This window comes from Ailuropoda melanoleuca, chromosome 1 (genome assembly GCF_002007445.2).
Source record: "Ailuropoda melanoleuca isolate Jingjing chromosome 1, ASM200744v2, whole genome shotgun sequence".
Classification (NCBI taxonomy): Eukaryota; Metazoa; Chordata; class Mammalia; order Carnivora; family Ursidae; genus Ailuropoda; species Ailuropoda melanoleuca.
Window position 1 is genome coordinate 143783803 of NC_048218.1, and position 11952 is coordinate 143795754.

Below are 11952 nucleotides of genomic sequence, written 5' to 3' on the forward strand. Positions count from 1 at the left end.
CTCAAAAACTCTAGAAGCTTCAGATGTCACGTGGAAATACCAGTTAGGAAGCCCTGAAGAAGACGAACTGAAGCAAAGAGCCAGTGTATGTATTTTGCTGGCTTCACATGTATGACCAACTGGGTACTTAATTACTACCTCTTCCCCCATCTCTTATCATTTCAGTTGTATGAAAGTTGATTTTCTGTTATGTGTACTGCTATATCTTCGTTATGAGTCATATCCCTTAACATTATATTATGTCCTTCTTTGTCTTATTTAAACCTAGTTTTTTTTTTTAAGATTTTATTTATTTATTTGACAGAGATAGAGACAGTCAGCGAGAGAGGGAGCACAAGCAGGGGGAGTGGGAGAGGAAGAAGCAGGCTCATAGCAGAGGAGCCTGATGTGGGGCTCAATCCCACAATGCCGGGATCACGCCCTGAGCTGAAGGCAGATGCTTAACGACTGAGCCACCCAGGCGCCCCTAAAACTAGTTTTTAATCCATGTGATTTAAATCAAGTTATCACTGATGTGACAGGTATGTTTGAGTCCTTTTATAGTGTGTTACATTGTTTGGTCTGGTTTTTTAAAAATTGATTGACTTTATTTTTTAAAAGTTTTAGGTTTATAGAAAAACTGAGCAGGCAATATGGCAAGTTCCTATATATCCCCTCTTCTCCTGCACATAGTTTCCCCTATTATTAATATTTTCAATTAGTGTGCTATATTTGATGCAATTGGTTAACTAATATTGGTTATTATTATTATTATTAGCTAAAGTCTAAAGTTTGCATTAGGGTTCACTCTTCGTGTTGTATGTTCAAAGTGTTTTGACAAATGTTATGTATCCATCAATAGAATATAATACAAAATAGTTTCATTGCCTTAAAAATCCACTGTCCTCTACCTATTTATTCCTCTCTCACCCCTCAAGCTCCTGACAGCCACCAGTTCTTTTACTGTCTCTATAGTTTTGTCTTTTCCAGAATGTCACATAGTTAGAATCATACAGGATGTGGCCTTTTCAGAATGGCTTTTTTCACTTAACAATATACATTTAATGTTCCTCCATGTCTCTTAGTGGTTGGATAGCTCATTTCTTTTTATTACTAGTAATATTCCATTCTACAAAGTGGAACCATAGCTTGTTTATCCATTCCCTTATTGAAGGACATCTTGGTAGCTTCTAATTTTTAGCAAATATAAATAAACCTGATATAAAGATTCGTGTGTAGGTTTTTGTTCTGACATAAGTTTTAATTCATTGGGTAAACTTCTAGGAGAATGACTGCTGGATCATATTGTAAAACTACATTCAACTTTGTAAGGCTGGGCCCCCAGGAGTTTTTAACTTCACAAACTAGCTCATGCTCAGTCTCCAGCAATTAGGCAATTTACATTTATGCATTCTTACCAGTTCCTGGCGTCTGTTGTGAGCTTCTGCTCCTGGGCCTCTGTGCTCCTGGTAAGCTGATTCTCTGTATTCGCCTTTCTGTTTATTTTTCGGGGTGGCAGTTTGTTTACCCTGTGACATCAATTAACCTAATGGATCTAAGAAGAGTTGTTGATTTTGGTTTGTTTGTTTTTGGTGTTGGGAGGACAGAATGACCACTTTCAAGCTCTTTATAAAAGACTGAAAAGCAGAAGTCTCTTCTATTTTTAAAATATGTATCTTTCACTAGGTGTTCTGTTTTCTTTGTTTTTTATTCCAGTTGTCTGATATTTCTTTTCTACTGGGTACTTTAATAAAATGCCCGCCGTTCCCTCCTTATTTAGTCCTTAACTATCTGTTCCCTACTATGAGCTACAAGAAAATTAACTCATATCTTCTACCTTCCACTGGTAATTTAACTGCATAATTTTACTCAACAGTATGATCTTAGTCATGTTTATATTTGTGAATATGTTACTATTCCAACTACTTGATTTCTCAGCTGTAAGCGGTATTCTTTGAGTTTTGCTATCCCAGCTGATTCCATTTTCCACCTTCTCTTTCCTTTGTCTCCTGATTTTTGTTAGTTGTTTCATTTCTACATTGATGGAGCGTAAAACAAAAGTCATTCCATTCTGTTACCTTTATTCTCGCTTTTCAGTCTTAAATTCTCAGTTAATAACATTCAGAGCTCCAATCAATCCTTTTGCTCATGTTTCTCTTTTATTACTTGCATGGTTGAAGATTCTCCTCTAGGATCAATTTAAGATTTCTGATACATTGGCATAAAAACGGTAGCAAAAGTCTCTTATTATCCTTATAACCTGTATTCATATCTGTACTTATGTCTTGTGACAGTGATTGTTTTTGTCTTGTTTTTTTGTTTTTATTTTTGTTGATCTTGCTAGAAGTTTATCAATTTTATTGATATTTTCAATTAACCAGGGTCTGCTTGGCATTATTTTGTCCATTTACCTTTGTTTCTACACCATTAATCCTTCCCTCGTTTTCCACTTTTTGAGTTTTGGAGATTTGGTTTTGTTTTTAACCTTATTGCATTGTTCTGACTGGTCTCTTGAGAGATAAATGATTAAAACAGCAAGTCTGCAATGCATTTGCTCTCCTGGCCAGAGGAGGAGATGCCCTGGAAAAGAAAGAAGGCAAATGCCTTAGTTTAATCTCCTAGTAAAAATACCAGTGACAGAATTCATAGCAAACAGACAAAATGGTTTTGTAGAAGGAGAGGCCTTTTAGCACGGTGTGCCTGGCCATTTAGCAATTGTTAAAAGAACCTGGAATCTATAGATTTATAGGATATGATTGCCTGAAAAATATCATGTAAGCTATAACTGTCTAGGTATAAAGCAGAGATGGTTTATGACCTAAGAATCTCCTTCAGTATGGGTGTCTGGGTCAGAGAATTTCCAATATAGTTTTTAAAAAAGACCTGAGAATGCCCAGCTAAAAGTGCTAGATTTCTCCACAGATTGACTATGCTTTTTGATTATTTGCACCCTTGATATTATTAATAAAGTTTGATCTCTCATTTGTGTTAGTCTTATTTGATAATCGAATCCTTTTTTAAAATTTTTTATAGAAGTATGGTTTACAATGCTATATTAGTATCAGGTGCGTAACATAGTGATTTGACAAATCCATACATTAAATTATGCTCACCATGATAAGTGCAATCACCATCTGTCACCATACAAAACCACTGGATTATTATTGACTCTCTTATACTACACCTTTATCCCCATGACTTATCCATTCTATAACTGAAAGCTTGCTTGTCTTAATCCCTTTCATCTATTTCGCCCATCTCCTTAGCTGCCTCCTCTCTGGCAAACACCAGTTCTCTGTATTTTGGGGTCTGTTTCTGTTTTTGTTTGTTCATTTATCTTGTTTTTTAGATTCCACATGTAAGTGAAATCAGATGGCATTTGTCTTTCTCATCTGACTTATTTTGCTTAGCACAATACTTCCTAGGTCCCTCTGTATTGTGGCAAATGGCAAGATCTCATTCTTTTTATGGTTGAGTAATATTACATTGTATATGTATACCACATCTTCTTTATCCCTTCATCTATTGGTGGACACTTACATTGCTTTCATATGTTGGATATTATAAATAATGCTGCAATAAACATGGGGGTGCATATATCTTTGTCAAATTAGTGTTTTTATTTTCTTTGGGTAAATATGCAGTAGTGGAATTGTTGGGTCATATGGTATTTTATTTTAATTTTTTGAGGATCCTCTGTACTATTTTCTACAGTGGTTGCACCAGTTTATATTCCCACCAACAGTGCATGAGTGTTCCTTTTTTTCCCACATTCTCATCAACACTTGGTTTTGTTTTTTGTTTTTTTTATTTTAGCTGTTCTGACAGGTATGAGGTGATATCTCATTGTGGTTTTGATTTGTATTTCCTGGATGATGAGTGAGTTGAGCATCTTTTCATGTGTTTGTTGACCATCTGCATTTTTTCCTTTAGCAAAATGTCTATTCAGGTCTTTTGCCTATTTTTAATTGGATTGTTTCTTTGGTGTTGAGTTGTAGAAGTTTATATATTTTGGATATTAGCCCCTTATCACATACATTATTTGCAAATATCTTCTTTCACTCAGTAGATTGCCTTTTTGTTTTGTTGATGGTTTCCTTCTCTGTTCAAAAGCTTTTTATTTTGGTATAGTCCCAATAGTTTATTTTTGCTTTTGTTTCCCTTGCCTGAGAAGACATACACAGAAGAATGCTTTTAAGGCTAATGTCCAAGAGATTACTGCCTATGCTTTCTTCAGAGTTTTATGGTTTCAAGTCTTACATTTAGGTCCTTAACCCATTTTGAGTTTATTTTTGTGTATAGTTTAAGAAAGAGGTCCAGTTTCATTCTTTTGCATGTGGCTGTCCAGTTTACCAGCACCATTTATTGAAGATTGTCTTTTCTGTAGTGTATATTCTTAGTAGATTAGTTAACCATATAAGTATGGATTTCTTCTGTGCTCTCTGTCCTGCTCCATTGATCCTAATCCATTGTGCTAGTACCATACTATTTTGATTACTGTGTCTTTGTAGTATATCTTGAAATCTGGGATTGTGATACCTCCAGGTTTGTTTTTCTTTCTCAAGATTACTTCGACACCAATCCTCAATTCTTAACTTGGATGGTGAACTTATTAAGTTAACCCTTCCATATTTTCTAATATATGCATTCAATACTAACCTTTTTTCCCTAAGTACTTCTTAGTTGCCTTCTACACGTTTTGATAGGTAATATTTTCATCATTATTCATTTCAAAATATTTTCTCATTTACAATGATTTCTTTCTGACCCATGAGTGTTTTTCTAAATTTCCAAACAAAAGTGATATTTTGGTTAACTTTTTATTGCTGACAACGAACTGAACTGTATGTTTTTCAAAGAATGTTGTTTATATGATATCAATACTTAAAATTGGTTGACTCTTGCTTTGATTAGGTGGTAATATTCATTGGTGTCCCACATATGCTTTAGAACAGGGATCAGTAAACTCTTGCCCACAGGCTGAATCCAGCCGGCCATTTGTTTCTATAAATCAAGTTTTATTGGGATACAACCAAACTTATCTATTTATATGTTGTCTGTGGTTGTTTTTATAATACAATGGTAGAGTTGAGCAGTTGTGGTAGAAACTGTATGTCCTGCAAAACCTAAAATATTTACCATCTGGCCCTTTGTAGGGAAAGTTTGGTGACCCCTATTTTAAAGGGATGTGTATTCTGCAGTTTGGGGGCTGTGTTCCTTATGTCCATTGGATACAAATTGTATTAACTTTGAGTTGTATACTACATAGCCTTAGTGATTTCCTTTTTCTGTCTTCATCTAGCAATTATTGAAAGAAGTGTACCAAGATTTCCCCTATGGTGGTGTATTTGTTCATTTATTCTTATAACTCTACTAAGTTTTTCAGTTTTGCTATAAATAGATATAGATAATCTGTTCTTAGGTGCACAGAAGTTTAAAATAGCTACATTTTCCTGCTAAATTTATTTTTAAAATTTGAATATTAGATGGAATTCTGGCCTTACATACTAAAAAGATATACTAACTAAAGATATATCTTGTTTGATTGGTATCTGCCTGGCGTGTATTTCAGTTCTTTTATAGCCAATCTTTCTATTTATTTATGTTTAAATTTATCTCTGCTGAACAGCAAAGAGCTAGAGTCTATTACTTATTTCAGGAATATAACCTTTGTCTTTTTTAAATGTTTTCCAGGCGCATTTAATGTAATCACCATTAAATTTATTTTTATAAGCTTTTATTATGCTTTTTATTTATCCTGGATTTTGTATCTTTTGACTCTTTTTTTTGCTCTTTTCTTGCCCTCATTTGAATTATGTTTCTAATTTCATTTTTTTTCTCTTTGATAATTTGGAAACCACACACTGTATCTTTATTTTTTAGTAATCTTATTTTAACCTGATAAAATCAAGTGTCAGTAAATTACTTTCCTAGAATACTCTCATTGCAGTCAGCTTCTTTTCTACTTATATAAAAATTTTCAATTTAATTCTATTTTAACCCCTCCTAAAATTAGTATTGGTTTTTTTGCATGAGTTTCTTTGAACTAACCACAGATTTCTGCTTTTTTTCAAATCTTCCATATGAAGCCATTTCAACTAAGGAAAAAGAAAAACCTACGTACTTATAAAAACAAGGTGGTGAAATAAATATGAACCAAAAATTAATTTATTTGGATAGTACAGTGTAATCATTTTTAATTGAAAGTTTGTTCATTTAAAAGTCTAATAAAGTAGGCAAAGCCATAATTAAAGATAAAATAATGAAATTTACTCTTAAAAATAGATGATATAAAATTTAATGTTAAAAATTTTGAAAGCCTCCATCAATTACTTTACAGGAAATTTTTGATTACCAAAATCAACCCAAGAAGATACAGAAAGCCTGAATAAATTAAAAGTCATAAATAAAATAGAAAAAGTTAAAGAACTTCCTATGACAGAGTGCTAGGCTCAGACAATTTAAGATATGAGTTATCAAAATCCTCCAAAAACCAAATAAATAAACCTTATAATATGATTTAAAAAACCATAACGTAGAAAAATTATAGAACATTTTAGAATTTGTGTGTGTGTGTGACATAACATTAATGCCAAAATATGCAGAGCATTAGAGAAAAACAGGATTTAGACTATATTTTATGAAAATTATCAAATTGGGTGGGTGGGTGGCTCTGTCAATTAAGCGTTTGCCTTCAGCTCAGGTCATGATTCCAGGGTCCTGGGATCGATCCCCCAAGTCGGGCTCCCTGCTCAGTGGGGAGCCTGCTTCCCTCTCTGTCTTTGCCATTCCCCTGCTTGTTCTCTCTCTCTCTCTCTCTCTGCCAAATAAATAAATAAAATCTTTTTAAAAAATTATCAAATAGAATTCAGCACTACATTAAAGTTTTAGAATTTATAAATAAGGCTATATTGATATATCTATTAGATAATTTGTCGTATCAGAATATCAAAGGAGAAAAATAATCATATTTACATGCTGAACATCTGCATAACTAGATCCATGATGTATTAATGTAAGGAAAACCTAGTAAATCAGGAAGATGATTATACTTCATTAATCCGATAAATAATATTAATTTCAAACCTGTAGTCAATGGCATCATTAACCATAAAACACAAAAGGTATATTGATAAAAGTCAGAAATGAACAAAAGTACTTTCCTATTATGTATCACTGTTTCCGAAAATTTCAGCCAATGTGACAAGGCAAGTAAAAGAATAAGTTGTTTAGATATTGGCAACAGGAGATATAATTATTATTTGCAAATTTTGTGATTCATTCTGTGGCAAAACTTTAAAACTCATCTATTATTTCAGTTAAGAAAGATTTAGTATTTGATTAATCAGAAAATAACTAGTCCCCAAATCATAGCTTTTCTATTTGACAGTAACTACCAGTTAGAGTATATGATTTATAAAACATTTCCATGAATACAAACAACAAAACTTTAAAAAATGAAAAATTTTAATTGAAAAGATTTAAATGAATCATGATGTGCTAAGGAATGTTTTTTTCTTTGTTATTCTAATATAATGCCCAGCAAGAGAGATCCGTGTATGTTTTACCCCTTTCTTCTTCTTTGAGATAGTCAAGGTAGCTCATCTTTGAAAGAAACAGGACAATATTTAGGATTGTCTTCCCTAAAAGGAAGTGAGATACATGAATTTATAGTAGCTGTCCTTGGAATGTTAGATTACATTGCAGGAAGGAGAGTTTTTTCAGCCTTTTATTTCCATAGAGTGTAGTAAATTATGGAATCCTGAGGTGTTACTGGCACAGGCAAAAGGGCAAGGGTTATACACATACCAATTGAAACATGTCTGATTCCTTTCAGATAACACCTCTAGGGTACACCTTCCAAAGAAGGTGGCTGTGAGTGAGTCAGTAAGGCCTGGGTGTGGCTGACTGAGGACTATTCCTGACTCCAACATTAGTAAGCAGGATATGGATTCAATGTGTGCCTACTTCCTTTGTAGGACCAGTTGATTTGGGCAAGTGGCTTAACAAAACAACCCCTTACAGCACAAAGAAGCAAAGCAGAGTGCAAATGTTTGTTAACAGTGCATCCTGTTCCGTAAAAGGATAAATAGGCACCATGGACAGAGAGGCAACTTCTCCCTGACTCTAAAGTTGAATGTCTAGAGCTATCATTTGCAGCTGAAGAAGCTTGTCAGCTCCCAATAATCTTAAATTATCCCGAGTTAAAGGAAAGAATTTTCATAGATTGGTACCGGGCCTTCCACCTGTCTTGATGGTAGGATCTAGAAAAACATCATAATACAATTTGATAAAATAAACAAGATGGAAATATGATCCTAACTGTATACTTTGTTATATACATATATACATTATATATATATACACATTATATATACTTTATATATACATTTTATATCTATGTATGTATACATTATATATATTTACATATATATAATGCAAATCCACTTAGTGGTATGGGTTAATTCTTAAAATGAAAAATTAACAAATATCCAAAGAGTGAAGAAATTACTTTTAAAAAGAAATAAAATACTGTGATATTATTATAAAAATTTATACAAATCCTTAGAAAAGAAAGTCAAGAAATAACCATCTGTCTGTTTTTTAAGAAGGCAAATGCCTGGCCTTTAGTAGTTTAATGCTTTAATATATCTTGGGACTATTGCCTCAACTTAGAAATATCCTGATTTTAAAGATAATTGTCTCCTTGAAGTCTAACAGTTAATACTAAGCTAGCCTTGATTATCAGTTATGAGAAGTGACATTTACACACAAAAGGTTGATTTTAAAAAATAACATTTTACCACATTTTATTATAGACAGCAATATTTGTTGAAAAGTAAATAACTTTGGTTGTTCACTTAAAATTGTAGACTATATTTGAAACAAAAGTTTGTTTTTAGCAGGTAATAATTAAACTGGTGATATACCATCATTCATCTAGCTCTGATAAATTCAAGGAATATAAAAGGACTAGGAATATATTAAAAATGACAGCTGAACAACTCCACTGTTTTTTTATTCTTGTAAAAAAATGTGTTTTACAAGTAAAAGTTATCTAAAAAGATTAAAACACAATGCAGAATATCAATTTGTCATAAGAATTATAGTGCTGTGATTCAGATGAGAAATTTCCAGGAGAGGACAGCTAAGAACAAAGGGCAGACCTCTTCAATATCAAGTATCAAAAGAATTCTCTAAGCAAAACATGTAAGATAGAAGATTAACCTCCATTTTAGTCTCAGAGGGGAACTGCTGGCCTCTAATATGAAACTCTAGTCTAGGACTACATCAATTTATGTCTTTGCTGAAGAGTCTATTAGCATCAAATGCTAAATAAGCTAAAGTTACAAATGCATTTGTGGGTTAAGGGTCTTAGGCTCTGAAGGTAGTGTCAACATATAATTTATATTCTGTAAGCATTAAGAAAGAGGAATATAAAAATCAAAGTAGGTTTAAAAAGAGAATAGGAAAATCTATGGTTTTTAAAACTTAAAATACTATTTTAGTTTTAGCATAATGTTTTGGACTTCAGATTTCCCTAGGATAATTCTGGTTACTTAAATAGTAGTCTATCACACACCCTCCAAAGACTGTACAAATCCACAAAGAGATCTAATAAAACCACCTACAACTCACATGTAGAGCAAAACTAAGAGAAAGGGAACACACAAATGCTCATTTACATGTAACCGGGAAAAGACTGTGAAGATGATGCAGGAAAACAGAGTGTAGTAGGGACCTGTAGTTGGTGAAATATTATAAGGTTACCCCCCACCCAAAAAAAGATGGCTTTACCTCCATGGGAGTCTGAGGCCCCATAGATCAAAGTCACAGCCCAGCCAACGAAGGAGTTGGGAGAGGAGATAGGAAGTTGCAGAACCAGAGGTGGCGATCTTGGGAAGGTGGTGCTCAGGGTGGCAGTGTGACAGCCCAAATTAACTCACCTTTGAAGATCTGACAGTGAGTGGAAGAAGGAAGAAAAAGATGGAAAGCAAGAATCTCATAGAAAGTAAAAGAGTCACAGAAAGTAGAAGGCACACTATCATGCAAAAATGGCCTCATTTACTGAAGACTTTATACTTCTGAGTACGAACAGAAGAGTATGTTCTTGAACTAAGAAATCCAGTAAGTACCCAAACCCCTCGTAGTTTTCCATAGTGATGTGGGTTGTTGCTGACTTAGGAAAATCCAAGACATTTAAAAAGAGGTCAGATAGTCAGACAACATCCTCATTAAGCTATAATAAAAAGAAAGGAAGACGCAATTTTTTCATTTGATGAAAACATTCCTAAAAATGCAGCAGATGAAAATTATAACCCAGCACTCAAATATAAAGTCCATAATACTAAACTAGGAATGGCAAATAAGAGAACACACCGTAAAAACAAAGACTGAGAAATAAAGAATAAGAAATGATTTGAATAAGAATAAGAAAGAATAGAAATGACAAAATGTAGATAGTTGGAAAAAATGGAATTAGCCAAACTCAGGAAAGAAATGGAAAAAAAAACCATTTTAGAAATAAAGACAGTTACAAACTGTTCAACAGAAAATAGCTCCAGGAGTGAAATAAGGAGCATTTGAATAAGGAATGAAAAGAGCCAAGAGAACATATACAAAATAGGAGAGAGGGAGAAAGAGAAAGGTATTCAAAAGAAAAATTCTAGATATAATAAGCAAAGCAAGTAGCGTGTATGTATAAATATATGTTGCAAGAAGAAAAACAACTATGAAATTTAAATTTTGGTCAATTATGATACATTATCTGGTAAAATTAATAGGCTCTAAAAGAAAAACCCTCTGGGGCTTCAGGCAAAAAGACTGTCAGAGAGGGGAAAATAATAGCAATATATTTCTTTTTTTTTAAGCTTTTACTTTAATTCCAGTTAACTAACAGTGTTATATTAGTTTCAGGTGTACAATACAGTGATTCAACACTTCCATACATCACCCTGTGCTGTGCTCATCACAGGTACACTCATTAATCCCCATCACCTCTTTAACCCATCCCCCCACCCACCTCTCCTCCAGTAACCATCAGTTTTGTTCTCTGTAATTAAGTCAGGTTTTTTGTCTCTCCCTCTCTCTTTGTCTCTCTTTTCCCCTTTGTTCATTGTTTTGTTTCTTAAATTCCGCATATTAGTGAAATCGTGTGGTATTTGTCTTTCTCTGACTTACTTTGCTTAGCATTATACTCTCTAGCTCCATCCATGTAGTTGCAAATGGCAAGATTTCATTCTTTTTGATGACTTAATATTATCCCATTGTGTGTGTGTGTATGTATACAGTGGAACTATATATATTATATATATAATTATATATATAAATTATAATATATAAATTATATATGTATTACATATATATATATGAATCTTCTTTATCATCCATTCATCTAGTGATGAACATGGGCTGCTTCTATAAGTTGGCTGTTGTAAATAATGCTGCTATAAACATTAAGAGTGCATATAGCCCTTTGAATTAGTTTTCTTGTATTCTTTTGGTAACTAGCCAGTGATGCAATTGCTGCATCATAAGGTAGATCTATTTTTACTTTTTTGAGGAATCGCCATACTGTTTTCTAGAGTGGCTACACCAGTTTGCATTCCCATCAACAGTGCATGAAGGTTCCTTTCTCTCCACATCCTTGCCAACACCTGTTGTTTCTTGTGTTATTGATTTTAGTCATTCTGACAGGTGTGTGTGTGGGAATTTCATTGTAGTTTTGATATGCATTCCCCTGATAATATGTGATGATGCATATCTTTTCATGTGTCTGTTGGTCATCCGTGTGTCTCCTTTGGGGAAATGTCTGTTCTGCCCATTTTTAATTGGATTATTTTGGTTTTTGTTGAGGTTTATAAGTTCCTTATGTATTTTAGATACTAACCCTTTATTGGATATGTCATTTGCAAATATATTCTCCCATTCCGTGGGCTGCCTCTTAGTTTTTTTGACTGTTTCCTTGGCTGT

The 11952-nt window shown here is 33.4% G+C and overlaps 1 protein-coding gene across 1 annotated transcript in view; it reads left to right on the forward strand.

Annotated features, from left to right (window-relative positions):
- The first annotated feature begins 1415 nt into the window (after positions 1-1415).
- The window catches only part of GNGT1 (G protein subunit gamma transducin 1), a 39059-nt gene continuing 28522 nt past the window's right edge, over positions 1416-11952 (forward strand). Inside the window, exon 1 of the mRNA XM_019798587.1 lies at positions 1416-1448. The gene's annotated coding sequence lies outside the window, so the exon portion shown is untranslated. The remainder of the gene's footprint in view (positions 1449-11952) is intronic.